At 43.2% G+C, this 25,748-nt stretch overlaps 1 pseudogene; it reads left to right on the plus strand.

The window, feature by feature from the left end:
- The first annotated feature begins 742 nt into the window (after positions 1-742).
- The window catches only part of LOC139047087 (uncharacterized), a 32,663-nt pseudogene continuing 7,657 nt past the window's right edge, over positions 743-25,748 (plus strand).

The raw sequence follows: 25,748 nt of genomic DNA on the forward strand, positions 1-25,748 counted from the left end.
CGTCGCCAAGTGTTGTAGCAGACATCAGCATTGTAGCTGATGTCTGTCCCCCCCGATGAAAGCGAAGACGACTATGAAGAAGTCGAACACGAGACTGCCGACTCTGATCCTGTGGTGACACCTGCGCAGGCGGAACCGGCAGTCCAAATGCTGAAGAGTTTCTTCCAACGAGAAGAAGGTTCTGAACTGTTTTTGAGCAGCCTGTCTAGTATGAGTGGTGCCATTCAAAGAAAACGGTTGCGAGAGCTCAAACAAGCAAACATAAAGTCCTTTTTAACAAGCCAATAAATCGCAGTTCCCACTGATCTCCGCGGAATAAGTGGACTACTGAGATTTTTTTTTTAAATTTTAGTAGTGCTCTGAAAAAAAGTTCATTGCTTACCGCTTTTGTGCAATAAAGTTTGTGCCCATAGCGTACCGTCCTCTTTAATACCTAGATTTTGCATCTGAGATCCGCTTCAGCGGAGACTGCCAATTGCGCGCACGCCTGCCTCGCCGGGACCAAGCAGTCCGGAACGGATTGCGAAATCTTGAACGGATTGCGAAATCTTGAACATTCTCTCTCTAAACGAAACTCCTGATAAACGGAACATGTTTTCCCGGTCCCTTGAGGTTCCGTTTAACGAGAGTCCACTGTATATATATATATATGAGTGAGTTCCGTGAGTGAGTGAGTTCCGTATATATATGACCGCATTCCGTGAGTGCCACCGTGCCCATTGGGCACGGTGGCACTCACGGAATGCGGTCAGCTAACAATCCGCTTATCTTCATCCTACAGCTTGTGCCCGGACTGCTGCTCTATGCTGGTCCGAGTTTCGAGCCACCAGGACAAGCCGGAACAACATGCGTCGGGAATGCCACCGCTATCAACCTACAACGAGATTCCGTGTCGCTCAAGTCATGGGACCCCGTGCTGCATCACTCATCCACCTGCGCGGACGCTGGGAGCATGGGCTGTGCGCATGACCTGTGCCCAGCGCCACCACTCAACCCAGCTATAAAAGACCACCTCAAGCAAGGCCGAGCCATTGGGCACGGTGGCACTCACGGAATGCGGTCAGCTAACAATCCGCTTATCTTCATCCTACAGGTGAGGAGGCGATATGGAAAGTGTATCCGCTCAAATGACCCCTTTTTGCTTGTGCTGCCGTGCCCACGGCTTTGTGCTGTTGTGATTGAGCATGCGATGCATGTACATGAACTCTTATTGCTTGGCGGAGACATTGAGACGAATCCAGGCCCTGATATCAGCCAACAATTAAAGGAAATAGCTGCGGATATAAAAGAGATTAAGGAAAGTCGCCTGGCTAAAATGGACAAGAAATTAGACCAACTAACAAAACTAGAAGAAAAGGTCGACTCTTGTCAAGAACAAATAGCAAACATGAATATTCTTATCAAAGACATGCAAGAAAAAATCGACGATCTAGAGAATCGTAGCAGGCGAAATAACCTGTTAATATATGGCTTACCGGAGGTAGAGGGAGAGACACCCTTGATACTTGAAAGTGCGGTGAACAAAAACATTATTGTAGATACTCTAGAATTAAAACAAGTAGCAATCGAACGTATACACCGAATTGGTAGAGGAGCGCCGAACAAGGTTAGGCCTGTAATTCTTAAGCTACTTGACTCGAGAGACAAATCTTCAATACTAAAACGGGGATACAAACTTAAAGGTACAGGCCTATCCATTGCAGAAGACTTTTCGAAACGCGTACGCGATACTCGTAGGAAACTTTGGAACAGTGCGAAAACAAACCGACAAAGAAATGAGAAAGTTTCCCTTGTCTTTGATAAGCTATATATAAATAATCGAGCATATGTTTGGAGCAATGAGAAAGAGGACAAGGTACCACTTAATGAAAAACGCGTAGAAGTAGCTACTGCAGGTACATCAAAGGCGGTGAGTGCGTCCAGCGACCAAGCAAAAAAGGGAGCTACTACTCGTCGCACTGCAAAATTAGCGAACTAACACTCCTCACGGTGAACGCAAGAAGCGTCATCAACAAGACGGAAGCACTTGAAAATCTGATAATTGATCATGAACCTGACCTAGCAGCCATAACTGAAACATGGCTCACACCTGATATTTTTGATCACGAGTTCGCACCGCCCAACTATTCTGTGATCCGGAAGGACCGCCCCACACGTGGTGGTGGAGTGGCGTTATTGATAAAAAAGGGCCTTTCCTTTATAGCCCTTCCAGAGGTACAAGGCGCTGAGGCCATTTTTTGTAAACTTCTTTGTGACGGCACAAACATATTCATAGGTTGTGTTTATCGGAGCCCAAACTCTGATGATGCTTCTATCAGTGTCATTCATGATTACATAGAACGCCACGTGTTTGGTTCCCGCGTTGTCCTCTTGGGCGACTTTAATCTGCCAGACATTAACTGGAATAGTATGTGCTACTCATCATCAGCTTCGGATGCATTGCTTGACCTCATGCTAACCTTCAATCTTCATCAGATCGTTTCATGCCCCACCCGCTCACAGGGAAATACTCGGAACATACTAGATCTAATCTTTTTCAGTAACCACTTCGACATAAATCGCATAAAAACTGATGTAGTTCATGGTATATCAGACCACGACGTACCAGTGTGCATCGTGCCTCTTGGTGGCAGCATAACCACTCATTCTTCTGTATCTATAGTAACAGACTTCGAAAACGCTGACGATAACAGCATACTAATGCACCTCGCTCATGAATTCCAGCATTTTTCAGAAATTGGCTCCGATGCTTCAGTAGATGTAAATTCCCTTTGGTTTCACTTCAAATCGGTTGTACTTTACTGCATCACTCACTACGTTCCTACAAAAACAAAGCGTCCTCCAAAAAATAATCCATGGATCACGCGAGAAGTTATTCAAGCAAAACGACGTTTGAAAAGGTTACGTAGGGCAATAAAAACAAAAGGTTGTGCAGAATACAGAATTCAGAAATTACCGGTTGCCATCGCTGAATTCAAGCTTAAAGCTAAACGTGCTAAACAACACTACTTTGATGTAACACTACCTAATTTTCTTGTTAATAACCCTCAGAGGTTCTGGAATTACTTTCGTACTAATAAAAATGCTACATCACATTCTCTTCCCGAAGAAAAAACTGCTAAGGCTAACGCATATAACGATTTTTTTCGGTCAGTGTTCACTACAGATGATAACATTATTCCCCCATTTGCAACGCAACATCACGCGAAAATCGATAAATTAGATATTACGGATGCCGGTATTTTCAATCTACTGCTTAAACTTGACCCCAAGAAAGGTAGTGGCCCCGACGACGTACCCAATACTTTCCTCAAAAGATATGCAGAGTGGTGCAGTAAATATCTTGGCCTAGTCTTCCGGAAATCACTTAAGACTTCGCAACTACCTCATGATTGGAAAATTGCAAAGGTAATCCCGATCCACAAGGGAGGTGACACAACATTACCTTCAAATTTCAGACCCATTTCACTAACGAGCACGTCATGTAAACTTCTAGAACACATAATCTTAAAGCACATGAACGTATTCCTAGAACGCATTAATTTTTTCTCACCCAACCAACACGGTTTTCGCAGTGGTCTATCGACAGTAACCCAACTAACGGAACTAGTCCACGATCTTGCTATTACAGTTAATAGCCGCGGTCAAACTGACTTGATACTACTCGATTTGTCCAAGGCTTTCGACTGTGTATGTCACAGCAAATTAATAGCTAAAGTTGAAAAGGTTTTTGGTATAGGAGAACTTTCTGCTTGGATAAAAGGTTTCTTAAGTAACCGCTCGCAATTTGTGGTTTACGAAAAAACTCTTTCTAACACAGTCGCAGTAACATCCGGAGTCCCCCAAGGGTCTGTGCTTGGACCATTGCTTTTCTTACTCTATATTAACGATATCACAGCTAACATCAATTGCAATATAAAGCTATTCGCAGACGACTGCGTCATATACAGAGAAATTAACAATTACAATGATCATATTAAATTAAATGATTCTCTAGCTGACATAGCTGATTGGTGCTCCAAATGGCAGATGCAAATAAACACACAAAAGTCCGCGATCATGTCTGTAACCAGGAAAACGGTGTCATCAATTTTTGTTTACACAATTAATGGCACTCCACTTAACAAAGTTGTAGAACACAAATATCTAGGCGTTACATTAACCTCGGAGCTCAAATGGGACAACCATATCAGTAATATAACCTCAAAGGCGCTGCGCAAACTATTCTTCTTAAAAAGAAGCCTGGCGCTCGCAACCAAGTCAACGAAGCTGCTAGCCTACACATCATTTGTAAGGCCTGTTCTCGAATACGCTAACACAGTCTGGTTTCCGCATACACAGACTAACATAAGTAAGCTAGAATCAATACAAAGGAAAGCTGTGAGGTTCATCCATAACAAATATAGACGTACAGACTCGCCAACACATCTTTTAACCCAGTCTGGTTTGCGAACGCTATCCACAAGAGCGAAACACGCTCGCTTAAAATTCTTGTTTCAACTACTAAAAAATAACTACAGAATAGATACCTCCCGATACATTTCATTCTCCGAAACTCGAGCTACACGTAACAAGCATGCGCACACATTGACAGAATACACATGCAAAAATGACACATTTAAGTATTCTTTTTTTCCGCTCGCGATAGCAGAATGGAACCAACTTCATCCTGCTATCACCAACATTGAATCATTTTCCGAATTTATCTCACAAATAGAAAAAACTGTGTGTGAATAACAGTACCTATTATGCATGCAGGGACACCGGCACAGATTGCTTTATTCGTTAGGAAATTTAATAAACACTCTAATTTTCGACAGCTTATTCGTTTGCCATAATGATTCCCTAACACTCGTAGTTTATTCTAGCTATTTCTGTTTTATTACTAGCCCTTAGTAATATCTGTGCTTTTGTTATAAAGCATTTTGCTCTTTTACATCTTTTTTATTATTTACTGTTACGTTTAATCTTATCATGGTTTACTTGTATAGTACTATGTATAACTTGCACTGCTTATGTCGTTTTCTTACTTTTTGTATAATCTATACTTTGATTTCGTTGCATTGTACAACTGAATTATTGTACTGCCCAACTGCCACGCTCTCGAAGGAGAGCAGCAGTATTGAAAATAAATAAATAAATATATATATATATATATATATATATATATATATATATATATATATATATATATGTATATATATTATAAAGTACGAGTTAAAATACACTCATTTATTTACAGGTGTCCATCTTGATCACTTCTTTCTCTTCCTCCATCTGTTCTTGTCTCTTCTGTCTTCTTCTTCTTCGCCGGAACATCACATCCTCCCGGACTTCGGTTTTCATCCCTCCTGGGATGATAGGGTATGACATTTCCCACAGTTGCTATTTCAGTTTTTCCTTCCGGTCCCAAATAGTGTAGCGATTTCAAGATTCCTTGTTGCTTGACGGTCTTTATCACTGTTTAGGGCCCAGAAAATTTGGACTTCGGTCCATCTAAACTCCTCCGGACTAAAACTGTATCTCCAGGCTCTATTACAGGCATCTTTGGGCTATGTCGCAGATCGAAGTGCCTCTTCATTGTTGATCTGTAGCGTGCGAGCTCCTCTTCCGTCTTGCGCCTTTCCTGCAGATCTACTTTCCCAACGATTCCAAGGTCGTAGTCGGCCGGTAGCCAAGTTGCTTCGCCTGATGCAGCAAAGTTAGGCGTGCATCCTAATCCCATGGTATGAGAATGATTGTGGTGCCTGACTGCTGCTTCCAAGGCACACTTCCATCCTCCATGGAAATCATGGTAAATTGCGATGAACGTTTTCAAATCCCGAATGAGCCTCTCAGCTAGGCCGTTTCCTTCTGGATGGTAGGGTGTGGCAAATCTCAGGGCAATTCCTCTATCACGGGCCCATTCTTGAAGCTTCTTACTGCGGAAAGCTGGCCCATTGTCAGAGACCACTACCTTGGTGTTCTTGAACATATTCCGCTCCAGTAACGTCAAAACAGAATTGGCGTCTTCTTTTCCTGGCTTTGCAGCTGCCATGCGTGTGCATTCATCTATTGCGACAAGGAATGCCTGAGTCTTACTGACTCCCTCTCCTCGCTTTTTTAGTTCGGCAAAATCTAGATGAATTACTTCAAATGGGACTTGGGAATGATTAGCGATGACCATTTGATTCCCTCTTGGACGATACTTTGCCTTGTTAATTTGGCACTGGTGACATGTTTGCACGTAGTTCTTGATATCTTCCTTCATATTTTTCCAGATGAATCGACTTTTTATCTTCCAATAAGTTTTCCAGAATCCATCATGCCCTCCTGACTCTGGGCTGTCATGGTACAGCTTCAAAACCTTTTTCACCAAAGTTCCTGGCACACAAAATTTGCCATTATTGCAAGTCAGGTCTTCGGTGCCTTCCCACAAGCTGCAAACATGTTCATGATCAGATGTTCTCACTTCTGTGATGTGAAGCCTGGAAAGAGCATCTGCGTCAGGAAGCTTATCCCCAGGTCGATGGCTTACATCGAAAGTGAACTGTTGTATTTCACTGATCCAACGTGCCACTCTGCCCTTGGGCTGGGTTAATCCCAAGAGGTAGGTTAACGCTCGGTTGTCAGTGAAAAGCCGGAAATGACGACCCTCTATGTAGCTTCTGAAGTACCGGAGTGCCATCACAACAGCCAGAGCCTCTTTTTCTGTGGTCGTATAATGTTCTTGAGCTTTTGAGAATGTAGAAGAATAATAGCCAATCACCTTGAGCTGGCGTCCTTGCTGTTCCTTTGTGTCTCGTTGATATAGAACGGCCCCTGTACCATATTGTGAAGCGTCCGTACACAGCTCGAAAGGCTTGTTGAAGTCAGGTAGCACAAGCACAGGATCCGACGATATAGCTTCAACAAGGTATTCGTACGCTTTCTCGCACTCTTCACTCCAGATAAATGGCACATCCTTTTGCGTCAGCTTGGTGAGGCATCTTGTCTTTGCAGCGTAATCCTTAATGAACGCACGAAAATGACCGGCGAGTCCGAGGAAAACACGGAATGAGTGTAGGTCATATGGCTTGACGAGCTTCTTCATCCTTTGTATAGACTCCTCTTTGGTTGTTTTAGTCTTGCCGTCAAAAACTCTTCCTAGAAAGACAACATTTGTCTGAAAAAATTCACTCTTGTTCTTGTTAATCTTTAACTTTGACTTGCTGAGGGCTTCTAACACGCACGAGAGGTGTTTTTCATGTTCTTCTCTTGTACGTGAGTATATGATGATGTCGTCAATGTATACGTTACAAAACTTTCCCAGGAACTCATCAAGAATGCCATTCATCATTTTCTGAAACCAAGCTCCAGAATTCTTCCAACCGAATGGTAAGCGGTTGTACTCGTACACATCGAAAGGTGTTACAAAAGCAGTGTACTGCTTGTAATCTTCTTGTAGTGGCACCTGCCAGTATCCTTTACAGAGGTCGATCCGAGAGAAAACATTTGATCCACCAGTTTCATTGATGATCTCGTCTATTCGGGGCATGGGAAAAGGAAACAAATCAGTCTGGCCGTTGATCTGCCGGTAATCTGTGCAAAGGCGAAATGAGCCATCGTCTTTCGGTACTATAGTGACTGGTGACGCGAAAGTGGATGTTGATGGCCTTATAATACCGGCATTTAGCATTTGCTGCAGTTCGGCCTTTAGCCAGGTCTTTTTCTCGAGGGAAAGACTGTACGGCTTTTTACGCACTACTGTGACGTCACGAAGCTTAAACGGTACCTCGAAGACATCTGCTGCTGGCGGGTACGTCTCAACACAAATAAGTTCGGGAAAATTTGTCAGTATCTCATCAGCATTTCTAACTCTTCGATGGGAATTTTCAATTCCACGCAAGTTAGGCTTAAATGATCCGTCAATAGTCACTTCGTCTCTCCAAGAAATATTCATCTTCAATCGCTTCATATCAGGCCGAGATAAAAGAAACAGGAAATCAACACCCTGCATGACAAGGGCATCTACTTTTAGGTGATGTCCACCAAATTCAACCTCTACTTCTGCCCAGTGTTGCAACCTTCTAGTTTTTCCATCATAGCTTTGAACACTAACTATTCTTCCTTCATACACCTTGCTCGGTTGGATGATTTCCTGATTTACCAGGCTTACAGATGCTCCAGTATCAACCAGGGAGTCCAGACTTTTTCCATTTACCATCATTTTAACAAATAGGAGATTTGACTTCAGAAGGTATACATTTTCCATCGTGTCACATTGGTCGGACTCGGTATTAAAATATTCTACCGCTTCGCCATGTGCGTCAATGCTCAGTGGTAGAGTACTATGCCTTTTGATGGGACTGTGAATCAGAAAATCACTGGACACATACTTAAGGCAAGCAAGTAAGTCATCCGTGGAGGTTGGACGGTGTACACAAACCTCTCTTTGCGATTCGTTAGTCATGCCTTGAATTATCAGGGGAAGGATTGCAGAGTCCGGTAGATTAGGGTCGGCAATGTAGAGTAAACGTCTCTTCTCGAAAAAATAATCCATGACTGTCCCTTCTCTGTGTCTGAAAGCTAATGCGTCGTCCCATCTGTCAACCGGATTTCGCTCAAAAGCAGAAAGAAAACTATCTTTCCACTTCTGCCATGAATCACGGCATTGACTTGCAATTCGCATGTCCCACCATTTTCTGGCATTGCCAGATAAAAAACGACGCATGTTACACACTTTGTCGTCCAATGACGTCCAGTGGTTTTGCGCACATGCATATTCATAAAATCTGAGCCACAAGTTGGCGGCATTAGACACCCCATCGAAACTATCGGGCTTGAACTCTTCTTGATGTGGTTTCTGTGCTCTTAGTGAGTCGCTAACTGCTTCGAAAATCAGTCGCTGTTGCTCATACTGCGTGGTCTGCTGCTGAAACAGCGCTTGCAACAAGGCGTTATGCGTGTGCTCAGTCTCGTTCTTGGAATCTATCCTTGAATGTCCCGGAAACATAACCTCAAATTCAGACATAGAAGCATCGATTCTTACCACACCTTTCTCAACGAGGGCCGCTTCGTTCAGTTGACTCTTCTCGGCGATGATGTGAAGCAGTTCCGATGAAGTCGCTGATTCCTGAAGAAGCACTGGATCTTCGCCGTCAAGCTGGTAGGTCTTCACGGTCGTCTGCCCATCTGTTCTTCTTGCCAACGTCTCTTCAAGCCACATGGTCGGCTGCGCCAAATATAAAGTACGAGTTAAAATACACTCATTTATTTACAGGTGTCCATCTTGATCACTTCTTTCTCTTCCTCCACCTGTTCTTGTCTCTTCTGTCTTCTTCTTCGTCGCCGGAACATCACATATATATACATACATATATATATATATATATATATATATATATATATATATATATATATATATATATATATATATAGACACCATATAGACACCATATAGACACCATATAGACACACATTATATATATATATATATATATATATATATATATATATATATATATATATATATATATATATATATATATATATATATATATATATATATATATATATGTATATATATGTATGTTTATATATATATATATATATATATATACATACATACATACATACATACATACACACACATATATATATATATATATATATATATATATATATATATATATATATATATATATATATAAGTGATATTGAAGGGAATTTTGTTGCAATTGTTTGTTCCGTTCTTTATTCTTTTGTTGTTTTTTTTCACCTTGCTTTGCCGCCTGAGAACTCCCTCATACTGTAAAATTTTCAGCACAGGTTGCACATGAGGGCACCTCAAATGTGCGCGTACAATATTTTATATGACTGATTATTTCTTTTTCCTTCCTAAACAGTGTGGGAACACTCGGAACGGAACATAGTACAACTAGAGCGCATTTACATTGAAAAAACCTTGTCCTTTATACATTAGCAAATGTTAAAATGGCCGCCATTCATGCCTTTCGGAGTGGATTGAACATGTTTCAGAGATTTCGCAACGAACATAACCATCGAGCCTGATGTGCTTCACACCATCTCTAAACACCCAGAATTGCAATGTTGAGCCAGTGCATGCAATCGTCCAGCGATAGAATGAGCAGATAAAAAGAGATGATACACTTGGCAACCAACATTGCGACTTCACGAAAATGGGCGAGCAGCGAGATTTTTCATTTGTAATCGTTCTAGCCCCCTACCCACCCCCGATTATCTTTTTTTATTATAATCTGGTTGGTGGAGTGTATTATAGGACAAGTGGAGCAAGAGCGGTAACCTCGAACCCACGAAATGTTCATTTGCTGGTCACTGGGCGATTCGGCAGCCGTTCGAATAGCACTTGGAGATTATTCAGCTGCAAGAGTCGATACATCTTAGTTTTCGAAGAGGGGCATAAAAACAAGAGCAAACCGGCAGCATAGTGTAAGAGGTGCTTATACTGAATATAGAAAAAGGGGGCCATATAGACATAGCGTATAAATCCTTAGCCTCTTACGCACGTAATTCAACGAAATTGATTTTCCCAAGGAATAAGCTTCGTGAGTGACATAGCGTTCTTAAAAACCGTGAGAACAAGGCATACTCTGTTTTTTTTTGCACTTGTAGTCGCGTAAGCGCCTTTGCTGTAAAACCAGGGAGGAGAAGGAAAGAGAAAAGAAGAAGGCAGGGAGGTTAACCAGAATAACGTCCGGTTGGCTACCCTACACCGGGGGAATGGGAAAGGGGAAAGCAAAGATCACAGGGAGAGAGAGGAGGGACGATACAATATAACCCATGCATTACTGAATACGGAGCACATGCACTCAAAAATGTTCAGTTTCTCACACTACATCGGAAACGGCGTACCACCAGTCGCTGTCGCTTTGGAGCCGGTTCTTCATTGATGTAGAGTGCGGACTACCTCCCTGATCCGCCGTAACAACTCTGGGAATGCTTGAGCATTTTGCTCAAATGCTGCCTCAGCAATTTCGGCGGGTGGCTCGAGAAGGATAACTAATAGAGGATTTTAGCCATACTTTGTAACCTTTAGTGTAGGAACATATCATTTTACCCTTGAGACACGTAATTGAGTTTCTGTTTGAAATATATCAGCCTCTGCTTAAACGGTTATGTAGGAGCACTCAAACAGCGCGACGGACAATGTGCCCTCGAAGTTACGCTGCAAATGATTTTTTCAAAGTTTCTCCGACGGGTTGCCATTGCCATTGACAGCAACAGCAAGATCTCGCGTTGCGACAGATCTCTGCGGACGATGTTGTAACTGTAAGTGGGTGCGATATGTTGGCAGGAATCAGCACGCCTGGCAACTCCTGCTGCACAGAAGGAAAGACGCCCTGCCAGCTGCCACCGTCTTGAGCGCCAGCAGTGGCGTAGCAGGTGTCGCACGAGGAATCGGAAAGCTTACCAGGAATTGGAATTGAAATTGGCCAGTATAGTAAGCTACATTGCAACAGAGAACGTTAAATGCAAAGTGAGAGTGGCTCTCCCAGTCTCGTAGCTGGAGGCGCTGGTAAAGAAACAAGCTATGAATAACTAAGAAAAAAAAGTGAAGTCAGGAGAGAAAAATTTCATGATAATTCAAGAAGAAGCTGTTTTCGAAGTGAGCTCAGCATGCTTCATTACACTAAGTTATGAATCCAGATACACCAAGAAAGAAGACAGGCGCCCTTGCTGTGATAGAGCTATTTAAGCCATGGAACATATTATATCAGAATGCCAAAATATCTACCCGGTAGTTGGGTTAGGCACCGCTGTCATCCTTCCTTCTCGCCCTAACCTGTCGCAGTGCGCTGAAGTAGACAGATTTCAGAGTTTTCACTCTAAAGCTGAATCTTTCGGAAAGTCGCCAAGATTACAGAACAATACCAGAAATTAGCCAGAAAAGCTGGAGCGAGAAGGTTTTAAACGGCGGCGTTCTTGTATGCACCGCGTTCTGCTCGCTGCCGCATGAAGGCAAATATTCGCTCCAACATACTTGTCGTATGTAGACGTTCCGGAATCTGACCTTGAAGATGGTATTCTGACTAAATCGAAAATTTTCTACCTTGATTTGGGCTCTTGTTGCCCGTTTATCAGCTAGTATATGTATACAATTTCTTACACAAAGTAGAGGTGTAGGATATATTTTTTATTATTAGTCTTGACTTAACAGTGGCGCTATGTTTTTAATTGAATATCTCGTAGCCTTTCATGTTTTGCTTTTTATTGCTTTTTATGAACGGTATGCAAGTTTATGCTTGTACCCCGTTAGATGGCGCCGACTGCTCTCCTTAATTCACGTGTTTTTCTGTTATCTATCTATCTATCTATCTATCTATCTATCTATCTATCTATCTATCTATCTATCTATCTATCTATCTATCTATCTATCTATCTATCTATCTATCTATCTATCTATCTATCTATCTATCTATCTATCTATCTATCTATCTATCTATCTATCTATCTATCTATCTATCTATCTATCTATCTATCTATCTATCTATCTATCTATCTATCTATCTATCTATCTATCTATCTATCTATCTATCTATCTATCTATCTATCTATGTTTAGGTTCAAAATACAGCGCCCCCACAGGTGTTTCCGACGGAATCTCTACAACGTGACAATTGATATATTGGCGGCAAAATAAAGAAAAAGATATATTCCATCCCTACCGGCACTAGAGAAGCAGCTCCGTTCGAATCAAGCTCATGATGCCTTAGAACGCGCAGTTTAAAGCGAGATATACCAAGAAAGAAGAAGGATGCACTGCTGCGGTAAAGCTAGAGAAATGATTAAACATATTACATTACACTTCGAAGATCTTTACCCGCTTTTAGGTTTAGGCTTGGCTGGCATCCTTGCAGGGCTGGTTTCCAGGGATAGCAGGGGGAAAGCAAAGGTATTGAAAAAAAATATTGACAATATGGTCAAAATACTGAAAATATTGTCAATATTTCACTCATATTCTTTCTCAATATTCTTTCTCATATTCTGTCAATATTCTTTCTCGAAATGAGCTGTTTTATTAATGATAATTGCTACTTCAAAACTCTCACCTAATATACTGTATTTATTCATAAATCACTGACCGCCAACGATTTTTATATCTGGACCTGCATTGCTTGGTTAAAGTTTCAGTGTCCTCAGGTTTCCCCATTGGGCTCGGTACTATGACCCCAAATTTCTTTCTTGTCTATATAAACATTATTGTTGACGACATCCTAGCTAAAATTAAAATATACGCATATGACTGTGTTCTATATTCCTAGGTTAAAAGCACATCTGACCAGCCGCACTTAAATCAAGCGTTTCAAATTCGCGTCATGGTGTGAAAATTGGCAATTGTTTTCACTCCTTAAAAAACAACAATGAAAATTACTCGAGAGAAACTCCCCTCATTTATCTAAACAGCATAAAGAACAATTTTCTCGCCGAAGTGACAGAGTAACAAGTAATCTTGGATAGAATAAACACATCGACCAAGTCACAGCTGAGAAAGAAGTTAAACTATTTTTCCTTTGCAAGGCACTGAAACTATCCGCCTCCACAATCCGTCTTCTCGCGTATAAATCTGTCAGTCTGCCTAGGTTATACTATGCCGTTATTATCTGGGATCGATTCAAAAGAACTAATATCGAAAAGGTGAAAATGTTTAAAAAAACAGCAGTTCGCAATTATATAAAATTTTTATGGTTGCACATTGATAACAGACTTCTTAACCAGAGCTAACCTGAAACCGCTATTTACTAGAAAACTTCATTCACGTATAACATTTCTATATCCATTACTGTTGAATAAAGGGAAAATCAGACGTCCACCTGTTCGTAGCCATTGCTACAAAGGAGACAATACTGTTATATGAAACAGGGCATGTTAACCCATTAAAGACCAGCGTGACCATATGGTCACGTTAGTCTGCACAGTGGATTTCAATTAATTAAGATTAACAAAACGGCACTAAAATCGCCTTTGACGTGCCGTTTGACAGATTAGAGTTCCCTTTATAGATACCAAGTGGTAGCAGCTGTCAGTCGTTTTGTGGGATCCCCTCGCAAAGGCAGGAAAAAGTGTTGCTCTGCGAGTAGCGTTGCCATGCATCGCTCCAAGGGGTAAGTGTTTTTTTTTTACTACTTGTTTAAGCAATAGTCAGATATCCTTACCTCCGTATTGCTCTTTGAATATGTGACCTTCGATGACCATTTGTGAAAGATTAATGTTTGATTTATCCATGAACGAGCGCGTTATCTTGCGCGTTACCATATGGTCACGCTGGGCTTCCAGGCTACCTAACTTTTTATTTTTTTTAAACTGCATTCTCATCTCGTGCACGGCTGTTGGCGCGTTCTCGCAGTGGTTATTTCTTATTTTATTATCTGAATAGCTTGATGTTGGAAGAAATAGTGAAGCATTCGTAGAGGAACATGACGACTTGTCAGTGATTTATATCGAGCAGCCAGAGGCTAGCACCTATTCGGATGAAAACTCGGCCGATGCAGACTCAGGTGGGCTCATTGACATTCTGAGCAGGTGGTAGCCATTAGCCGGCGCTGAAATAGTTTTCTCTGACGGACGCCGCATTGCTGGATGTGACTCGGACGATGACGACCCCGGCGAGCAAGGTGACAGAATATCAGAGGTTTCTTCTTCTGTAGTTGATGCGGCCATTCCGGCAAAATTATCCAGTGCTTCTAAGTGGACGAAGGGTGATCTCCAGACAAGTCTTGGCATATTTCCCGGTCCAAACTTTGCTGCTTACAGGGACTTTTCACCTGTTGAGTTGTTCGATCTTTTTGACAACGCCATACTCGATAGGGCAAGTACTCGTATGTTAAGAAGAAGCGTCAAGGTGGCCCATCCAAACACTGTTGCTAAGTACAAGATTTATAGGAGGTACGGACCAGATGGATACAAATGCAGGCGCCTATAGGATTGCAATCCGTGGCAAAAAGTGGTGGTGGCGGATTTTCACATCACTTTGTGATGTGTCTATCAGCAACGCTTGGACGATAATTAGTAGCACAGAGTTAAACGTCACGCAGGTGGAATTCCGCAGGCAAATTGCACAAAGCTACCCGATGCGATGGGACAATAAGCCCAGGGGACCTGCTCAACGCAGAATACCAAAGACTGGTGATGTCCTGACTGGTACACGGTATGACCAAGTGGCCCACTTTGTTGCACCGATACCTAATGGCAAGAGGTGGAGGTGTGCATGAGATAATTGCAACAGCGCGGTGCACACACAATGCACAAAGTATGACGTCGGCATGTTTATTCCATGAGTTAAACCATATCACACGAAATAAGCGCTTGACTGTTCGCTATGTATGTTTTTTGTGATGTTTCATGGCTTGAAATAAATGTTTTTCGCGTATTTTACTGTAGCGTAAGGGCCCAGTGTGACCATATGGTCACGGGCTATATTTCAAAAACTAATTAGGCAAGAGTAATAATTCTTTGCATGTGAATTATTAGTATAAATGTAAGTTAAGATATGACATTTATTTGAAGATAGAAAAAAAAATAAAGAAACCGGTCCCTAATGGGTTAAGGTCGATGCATCTTCAATTGTTCCATTTTTCTCCACTTATAACGCAAGTCAACGCCATAATTGACAATTAACACCGCATCATATACATAGTAATTGTTCAAATATTCTTTTTCCCAATCACCACCTGTGATTAGCATCTATTAACAAATGACCAAGTATCGCAGCCATCAGTGGGAAAGTTTCTCACGTTTCTGCACATAAGCCTCGTTCGTCATATGTATTATGTTTTTGTGCTTCACGAACCTAGTCTTTGTGTACATTGCTTTCTATGAACCAAAGCTTTATGCATATATATATATATATATATATATATATATATATATATATATATATATATCTGTGTGTGTGTCTGTGCCTTTATTTATGTCGCATGTGTGTAAGGCGTATTTCACTGTATACTTTTTTTTATTTTCTTCTTTTGTCCAAAAATATTGTTGTAGCAAATCATCTATGAAACCCGACGTAGTGTTAGAGTCGTCTTAGCGTCTTATTGTCTTACAATCTGTTTAGCGATAATTTCGATCAACCTACAGTCACAGCCGTTTTCTGTAACCACACTCCCTCCTTGTACGGCGATGCATTGACAGCACACGGGAATTCTCATACATTTACAACTTCACTGTGTACTAATTATGACATGTAAATGAGACTCAGCGTAATGATGGACATATCAAAGTGGCCAGTTTCAGAATTTTTTTTTCATGAGCTCTACATTAAATTGAGCGCTAGAGAGCATTCGCGAGAAAGTGGAGACGAAAATGTTTTCGCGTTGACGCGATGCGTAGATGGACAGACATCGACCGCCGCAATGGCGTAGTTATATGCAGTTTCATTGTAATATCCAAGCATCAAATTGCTGTCTATCTAAATGTATGCAAGCGATAATGAGGAAGGCTTGCCAGTAAGTTTGCTTCTTAGCCAATAAGACAATTTGTTACCCGACCTCTATGATAGGAATGAGAGTTAAGGATTTCGCAAATATGCAAAATTCAGGTACTCAGTATATCTTTCGTACAGTCCTGAAAGTGTCCATGGAGATTTCCTACCCCTGCCTAAGCTGCGCAAGCTAAGTGTTTTTTTTTAATTTGTGTGTAAGTTTTTCATTACACATTTGTACATTTCTGAAATACTTGAACATACAGGGCACTGTCATTAGAACTGTTACGGATAAGATAGGCAAAAACAAAAGCAAATTTGGTTTAAGTCAAAACGGATATAACCGATAGTGAGAGCACCCTGCCGCGACCCCTAAAACCTTTCTTCGTGCATATTTGACGTTAGTCTTTAGTTGACTCAACCTCTTAGGGAACATTGAAGAGCGCCCATCAAGAGAAATGTAAGCTTGATCATCAAAAAATAGCAAATGACATACCTTTGATTTCCAATATGTTTGATACTCGCTTAAAATACGATGAACAGATTATGACCCTTACGCTTCCTTATGCAGCAAGCGCCTGCAGATTAACGGAGGCTTAAAAGCATCAAGACTTCCCACGGGCTTTAGATTTATTCAAGATGTATCTCTCTGTTACACCGCAGCTATCACAAGAATCTCTATTCGAGCGTGAATATAGTTCTGGTAAAATATCAGTCTGCGAGCATTTGTTGTGTTTGCTAATCCCAGATTGGTGTAGACATAATCGGGAAATGAGCTTTGCGCTGCCGCTCTCTCGTTTTTTAAATTCCCCTTTGGGACACTCAATACGTCCTATGAGGGTTCTTATTATTGCCTCGTTTGAAGAAGCAGGCATTTATTAATATTTAATCGTAGATGCGTAACCACCCCAGCATTATGGTGCTCTCTGAGCTTACAAAGCTTGCCACAAAGCTGGCGAGTTCCCGCGCTTCTTTTCATGATTGCAACACAACAACACTAGGAATCAAGAAGGAAAGCAAATGCACAACCCGTCTTTTCGATGCACATCGACTGATTGACTTGGCTTACGGAGCAACGTGCTGGCTGCGTACGTGATCACACAAATAGTAAGTTCTTAGCGCGAAAAAAAAAATGATCAAGAACCACTGCATAGAGTGCCGGAACGCGTTGTAAATTGTGCCTTGGCCAGTATGTTGTATATAAGCAATATTCCAATGAATTTTACTAGCAATTGTCACTGATTTCGAAAATGTTTGTTTTGTTGTTGTTTTTTTTTTCAGCTTGCCCCACCATATAAGGGCTCCATTATACTGTATAAATTTCAGCATAACTTGCACACCGGGGCACGTATTATCTGTAAGTGCAATATTTTATATGACTGATTATATGTTCTTGCTTCTTCACTGCAGAAAAAAATGTAGTCATTCGGGAGTATTATATCAAAATTGTCGATGCTGTTGATATTGAGGTCGTGGGTTCGATCTTGTCAACTGTGGCCACATTTCGCTGAGGGCTAAAAGTAAGTACACTCGTGAACTCAGGCATACGTTGCGTGCTAAAACACCCAGGTGATCAATGATAATCCCTAGACCCCTACTGCGGCGTGCATCGTAACAATATTTTAGGTTTGGCATGGAAATTCCCAGAATTTTTTTTTACCCAGGGAAGAATCAAAAACAAAGAGAAGTGCGAGGACACCTGATATCTTCTACCGAGTTGTGAATGCGAAAGCATTTATGGCCAATTCAACTGCACTGAGCGGTCCTTCGACGCTTGCGCTACGAGTTGTGGGCCGTAGCGGAACGAGCTGTCCGAGCCAGCAAGCAGCAGCAGCTTGAAGCACCAACGCCGTATGAAGCCGACTCGGCGATGCGTTCCTACGTAGCACAAGGCCTGTGCGCTTCGACTTACGACGCCATGCAACCTTGCCTGCTCTGCTGCCACAGAATCCGGAGTAAGCTGCGGTAATTGTGACGTCATCACATTCGGTACGCCGGGCTCGGCAGTCGGAGTTTCTGTCCAAGTAGCATGCGTCATTAAGCAGCGTCTAGAAGGCGCTGGCTTTGCTTCGTAGAGGAGCGCTCGCGCCGTGAGTGACAGTGAGCGTGACGTGGCGTCGAAGCCAACTGAAATGCCGGTTTAGGAGCCGTTTCGCTGCTGCCGACGACAGCCAGCAGCTTTTTCGCTCAGTGTGCCATTTGGCGCTTTCGTATCATAATTACCAGTTTTGCCCCTAGGCTAAGCACTGACAGCGATAGCGAGGGTTGGCGTTGCGTTTGAGCTGCTCTGATGGCGTTCTGTCATAACAACGTGGCCACTTGCCGCGACGCAGCACGCAAGCCGACTCTGGCCGCGTAGAAGAGACAGTGCCCTGGCAGCCACCAGGCGTCTCACAACGCTCACGTTTAGGGTGTGTTGAACCCAGTGACGTTACTAGAATTACCGGCCGGTGTGTCAATCGCCGTCCCCCTTGCTTTCTTGTCTTTCTCTTGCCACTGCGTCCTATTTCTTAACGCATAATATGTATAGTGCTTGTCAAATAATTTAAAACGACGAGGCCCCATTTTCGCATGGAATTCTGCTGTTTCGTCGGTGAAAGATTAAAAATCAGAACCAACGAGAATATGGCGGCAGTTTGACATGTCACATTTTGCAACCGTTCGAGAAATTGAGAAGATAGATACTGCAAAATATGAGCCCACTGTTAGCGGCTGAAGTATTATAGGATAAAGTGAAATTAAGTAGACGACGTCGTCCACGTTATCAACAATGCTTACAAGAAAATACAGTTACATTTCGTTATGGCCAGAAACACTTTCCTTTCTTAAATGATCTTCGAATATAAAAGAGTGACCGAACACTTTGAAGTGAACTTAGTACACTTGGGGCGCATTTCCATTTATAAAATATTTTATTTTATACATTAGCAAACATAAATCAACCTCTTTTTGTGCTTGTGGGGATAGATTGGATATAGTTTCAGAGGTTTAGTAACGAACGTAACCTTCAAACATGCTCTATACACACGGGAGCACAATGTTCAGTAGAGGATGCCATCATTTAGCCACAGAGTGAGCGAATAGAAATAGACCATACATCCGGCCGTCAACGACACCTCTTCACGAAAATGGACGAGAAGCGGGTTTATCACTTGTAGTTGTTCTACACCCCCCCCCCCGCCCCTCGATGATTTTCTTTATCAGAAGGAGGCTAGCGGAGCGTAATCAGCGGATTAAGAACGGGAACCTCGAACCCACGACACGTTCATTTGCTGGTCATTAGGTGATTGGGCAACCGTTGTAATAGCAATCGGAGAATATTAATAAGCTGCAAGAGTCGAGACATCTTCGTTTTCGAAAAGGCGCATATCAAAGAACAATTCTGGAGGATAGTGTGAGAGGTGCTGCTATTAAAAAAATAAAAGACCACAAAAGCACAGCGTGTAAAAACGTCACATTCCAGGTGCATACATTGATGTGCAATTGCACTTCAACGAAATAGATTTTCTCAAATAATATATATTCGTGAGTGACCTTGTGTTCTTAGAAAAACGGTGAGAACTGACATATCATGAAGGTATTTTGCACTTGTCTTCGTGTAAGTAGCTTTGCCTTAAAACCAAGGATGACAGGATATTAACTGTTCATTACTCATTACGGAGAACATGTTCGCAGAAATGTTCAAGTCCTCGTGCCGTATCGCACAGAATCCGCACTCTCCGCACTGCTTTGGAGCCAAATCTCCTATGACGTTTAGTGCAGGCTATCTCACTTATCCGCCGTTACGACTCCGGACATACTTGAGCATTCTCGTCAAGTGCTGAATCGGCGATTTCTGCAACTGGCTCAAAAAGCAAAATTGACAGAGTGTTTCCTTCAAACCTTCTGTCTTTTAGTGTAAAAAGATGTTTTCTTAAACGATGGACATATAATTAGGTTTCCGTTTAAAGTATATCAGCCTGCGCTTAAACGGTTCTTATGTAGAGGTACCCAAACAACATGACGCACATTGTTCCCTTGAAATTATGCTGCAACTGATTTTTTCAAAGTATCCACCGACGCTTGGAGCATTGAGAGTAACAGCAAGATCTCGCGTTGCGCCAGAACTCCTTGGAGGATGTGGTAACTGCATGTAGGTGCAACATGTTGGCACAAGGCAGCCAACCAGGCAACTCCTGCTGCACAGAAGGAACAGCGCCCTGTCAGCTAAAAGCGTTATGAGCGTCGTCAGTGGCAGGCGTCGCGCTAGGATCTGGAAAACACAATGTTTGATGCTGCTTGTATTTGTCGTCGTAAGATAACTAAGACAGAGGAAAAAATAAGTATTCACCTGTAGCGTTTTTTAAATGACGGCTTTCTTACTACACGAACACTTTCTGTTTTGGGAAATTAGTTCAGCGCATACCCGCAAGGTGGCGGACAGTACATTGCACCACGAAAACGCTATTTCTGTCCTAAATTAATAATATTAGAATTTACCTAATTTTCTGTGTTTGACTCTCCATTCATGTTCATACGTGAACAATCCTTCACCAGTGCTTAATGACATTTGTGTAACGACCTGAACAACTGTTTGACGATGCTTCAACGTACTGTCGTAACAGCCTTATCTATAATACATGTATGTTTATTATTGAGTATCACTAACTCTTTTTTTTCCAGCTCCGCTAAACGCCACCGAAAGCCTCCAAACTTACAACATTTGAGAACTCACTTCAGCATGAAGTATGCACGAACACAAGGACAAACTCGAAAACACTTAGCTTGCGGGGCTTCACGGAAATAGATTTCGCATCGGCAAAGCACTCATAGAGGTTCCCTTCCATCTCTTCTTTGTTCTTCCGCCTCAGACAAATCTGTCGAAGCGCGGTAAGGTAGATAGCTTTTTGAATTTTCAGTCGAGAGCTCAATGTTTTGCCAAGTCACCAAGTTTACAGGAAAATAAGAGAAATTAGCGGAAAACGCTCGAGCGAGGAGTCGTTCCAAAGGAGGCGTTCTTGTACGCACCATGTACGGCTTGCTGTCACATGCCGGCAGATAATCTGTCTACGTCTTGTATACTCAAATTGCACAATCTGAGCTTAAAGTGGTTGATCTGTGTAAAAAGAAAATTTTCAACCACAAGTTTGCACTTTTGGTACGTGGCAGTTATATCAGCTGGTAATCGTACGGAATCTTTTACATAAAGTAGATGTGAAGGATATTTTCATTGTTGTTCGTCTAGACTAAATTATAACGCTATTTATCTTTAAACTGTATATCCAGCAGGTTTTCTTTCGGTTTCTTTTTTTATGAAGAGTATGCTAGACTATGTCGGTACCTCGTTAGATGGCGCCGGCTACTCTTAATAATGCATAGATGCATTATTAATCTCACATGTTCTTGTTTTGCTGTTTCCATTACATATATATATATATACATACATATATATTGTAACGCACAGTTGAGTGACGTTGCTTTAATCAATCTATCTTGGGTGAACTTGTGCCCGACAAAGAGCTAAACGAGAGCCTCGCTAGAACGTCCACAGTCTTTTCGCAAGAGACCCGCACCTCTTCTTCTTCCCTCGTGTCCCGCGCTGATGGCACGTTGCTCCGATTGCGCGTGCTTTGCGGGCCCGTGTTGCCCGCTTCACTGCCGCTATCTTTCGCAGGTAGCAGTAAGCAGCTGCACGGACGCAGGACGCGGCTGGCGCGTAATTTGAAATCATCTTGCGTCATTGTCCCCCTTCCAAGAGTGCATCGTCCCGATGCGCATACAGAAGGCGGTGGTTTCCAGACTTTCAGGAATTCGCAAAGTTTGTAGGCGGAAGCAGTTATTGCCTGTCGTAGTACGGTTTCATTCGGACGACATGGACGATTTCTGTTCGATGCCGCCGTCGTGATGAGGTTACTTGACCTTCTGGAGCGACTTCGTAGTTCAATGGACTGATTCGGCGAATTATCCTATACGGGCCAAAATAACGACGAAGAAGCTTCTCTGATAGGCCGCGCATCCGTACGGGAGTCCACACCCATACTTTGTCTCCAGGTGCATACTGGACGTCTCTTCGTCGCAAGTTGTATCGGTCCGCGTCAGTTTGTTGCTGCTGCTGAATGCGGTGTCGCGCCAGCTGCCGTGCTTCTTCAGCTCGTTGTGTGAAGTCGCTGACGTCATTGTCATTTTCGAAGGTCTCATCTACTGGTAGCATTGCATCTAGGGTTGTGCTGACGGTCCGGCCAAAAACGAGTTGGAAAGGTGTCATTTGAGTCGTCTCTTGCACAGCGGTATTGTACGCAAACGTGGCATACGGTAGTATCCTGTCCCATGTTCGGTGTTCCATGTCCACGTACATGGACAACATATCAGTCAGTGTTCGGTTCAGTCGTTCGGTCAGTCCATTTGTCTGCGGGTGATATGGGGTGGTTTTTCGGTGACTCGTGTGCGTCAATTTCATGATGGACTGTGTCAAATGGGCAGTAAAAATGGTTCCTCGGTCCGTGATGAGAACTTTAGGAGCGCCATGCCGTAGTACTATGTTAGTGACGAAAAAATCAGCGACTTCACTGGCCGTTCCCTTGACAAGAGACCCTGTCTCGGCATATCGAGTTAGGTAGTCAGTTGCAACTACGATCCAACGCTTTCCCGATGACGATGTGGGAAAGGGGCCGAGTAAGTCCATTCCCACTTGTGCGAATGGAGTTTCCGGTGGCTGTATCGGTTGTAGGAGGCCTGCTGGCTTGAATGGTGGTATTTTACGTCTTTGGCAGTCCCGGCAGGTTCTTACGTAGTGTTGCACAGAGTTCAATAACTTGGGCCAGTAATACTTCATGCGGATGCGTGCGAATGTTCTGCTCACTCCTAAATGTCCTGCTGATGGGTCGTCGTGGCATGCTTCCAATATCTCGAGTCGTAACTTTGAAGGTACGACGAGCAGAAAAGTCTCTGCACTATGTTCAAAATTTCTTTTGTACAGGACATTGTTTCGCAGGACGAACGACGACAAGCTGCGGACAAAAGGTCGTGGAATGTCAACAGGGTGTCCTTCTAGGTAGTCAATGAGCAGGCGTAAATCCGCGTCGGATCGCTGATGCTGAGCCATTTGCGATGTTGTCACAGCTCCTAGGAACGGGCAATCGTGTTCATTTTCCCCAAGCGTAGATTCCTTGTATTCAATCGGTGCACGTGACAAGCAATCAGCATCACTGTGCTTGTGACCGGACTTGTATACAACCGTTATATCGTATTCCTGCAGCCGTAGACTCCATCTTGCTAGCCGTCCAGATGGGTCTTTGAGATTCGCAAGCCAGCACAATGAATGATGGTCGCTGACAGCTCGGAAGGGTCGGCCATATAAGTATGGTCTAAACTTGCTGATGGCCCATATCACCGCGAGGCATTCTTTTTCTGTGGCTGAGTAGTTCACTTCAGCCTTCGAAAGTGTTCGACTAGCATACGCAATGACTCGTTCTTCTCCGTTTTGCCACTGAATGAGAACGGCACCGAGTCCTAAATTGCTTGCGTCTGTGTGAATATCAGTTTCGGCTTCCTCGTCGAAATGAGCAAGAACTGGGTGGTTCTGAAGACGCTTTCGGAGCTCATTGAAAGCATTCTCCTGCTCATTCAACCAGACGAAAGGCGCGTCTTCCTTTGTTAGCCGCGTTAGTGGTTCGGCGATCCTTGAAAAATTTTTGACGAAGCGTCTGTAGTAGGCGCAAAGTCCTAAGAATCGCCTAACAGCCTTTTTGTCGGTTGGTTTTGGAAATTTCTCCACGGCCGCAGTCTTCTCAGGGTCCGGGCGAATGCCTTCTGAACTGACGACATGGCCGAGGAAAAGAAGCTCGCGAAAGCCGAAATGACATTTCTGCGGTTTTATCGTCAGACCTGCTGATCTAATCGCTTTCATCACAGCCCGCAGTCGTTCTACATGCTGCTCGAAGGTGGTCGAAAAAACCACGACATCATCAAGATAAACGAGACAGGTTTGCCATTTCAGACCGGTGAGCACAGTGTCCATCATCCGCTGAAACGTGGCAGGTGCGGAACAAAGGCCGAATGGAAGCACTTTGAACTCATATAGTCCATCTGGCGTCACAAATGCCGTCTTTTCACGATCTCGTTCGTCCACTTCTATCTGCCAGTAGCCGCTTTTGAGGTCCAGGGAGGAAAAGAATTTGGCATCTCGTAGTCGATCTAGAGTGTCATCGATTCTTGGAAGTGGGTACACATCCCGCTTTGTGACGGCGTTCAGCTTACGATAATCAATGCAGAAGCGCAAGGTCTGGTCCTTTTTCTTTACGAGTACCACAGGCGACGCCCACGGACTTGCCGACGGCTGGATTACATCATCTTCCAGCATTTCCTTAACTTGACTTCCTATAGCTTCTCTCTCTTTTGGTGACACTCGGTAGGGATGCTGGCAAATAGGCCTTACTGCTTCGTCGACAATTATCCGATGTTTGGCAATAGATGTCCGCCGGACTTTGGATGACATTGAAAAACATTCGGCGAACTCCCTTACGAGGGCTTCTATTTGCTCCTTCTGTCTGGGCGATAGACCTGGTTCAATGTCGATGGCTGCAAGAACAGAATCCGCGTCGTGGTATTTCGATGTTGAAATCTCTGGGATGCTCAGGTCTGTAACTTGGACGAAGTTATTAAGGCTGGCAATAACGGTTCCCTTCGCGACATGTTGCACCTCATTTCCAAAATTAGTGAGGAAAACGTTGGCACATCCACCACGCAGCTGAACAAGCCCTCTTGCCACGCAGATCCCTTTTTCGAGTAGGAGACTGGTGTTGCTGTCTGCAATTCCTTCGCAGTCACTGAACGCGTCGCTTCTTACTGCGACGGCTACGCTGGATCTAGGAGGAAGCATCACGTCGTCATCGGCAATGTAAAGGGCGTCGAATTTTTCTTCAGTGTTGAATACTGCGATAGCGTGCTTTGTTGAAAAGGAAACACATGATTCCCGCAAGTTGATTACAGCGCCATTATCCTGCAAGAAGTCCATGCCAATAATCAAGTCTCTTGAGCACTCGGGAAGGACGATAAAGCTAGCGACGTACGTGAAGCCTCGTATTCCTATTCTAGCCGTGCACTTTCCAGCGGGGTCGATGAGGTGCCCTCCTGCGGTGCGAACTTGTGGCCCTTTCCATGGTGTCAGCACTTTCTTCAGTTTCCTGGCAAGCTCACTACTTATTACCGAGTAATCCGCACCTGTATCCACTAACGCGTTCACTTCGTAACCGTCAACAAACACACGCAAATCGGAACTAACGTCGCTCTTGTGACACTGGTTTCTGAGTCCCTCGTCGTCGCTCGGAGTCATCGATGGAGGTTCTTG

This window comes from Dermacentor albipictus, chromosome 6, assembly GCF_038994185.2.
Source record: "Dermacentor albipictus isolate Rhodes 1998 colony chromosome 6, USDA_Dalb.pri_finalv2, whole genome shotgun sequence".
NCBI lineage: Eukaryota > Metazoa > Arthropoda > Arachnida > Ixodida > Ixodidae > Dermacentor > Dermacentor albipictus.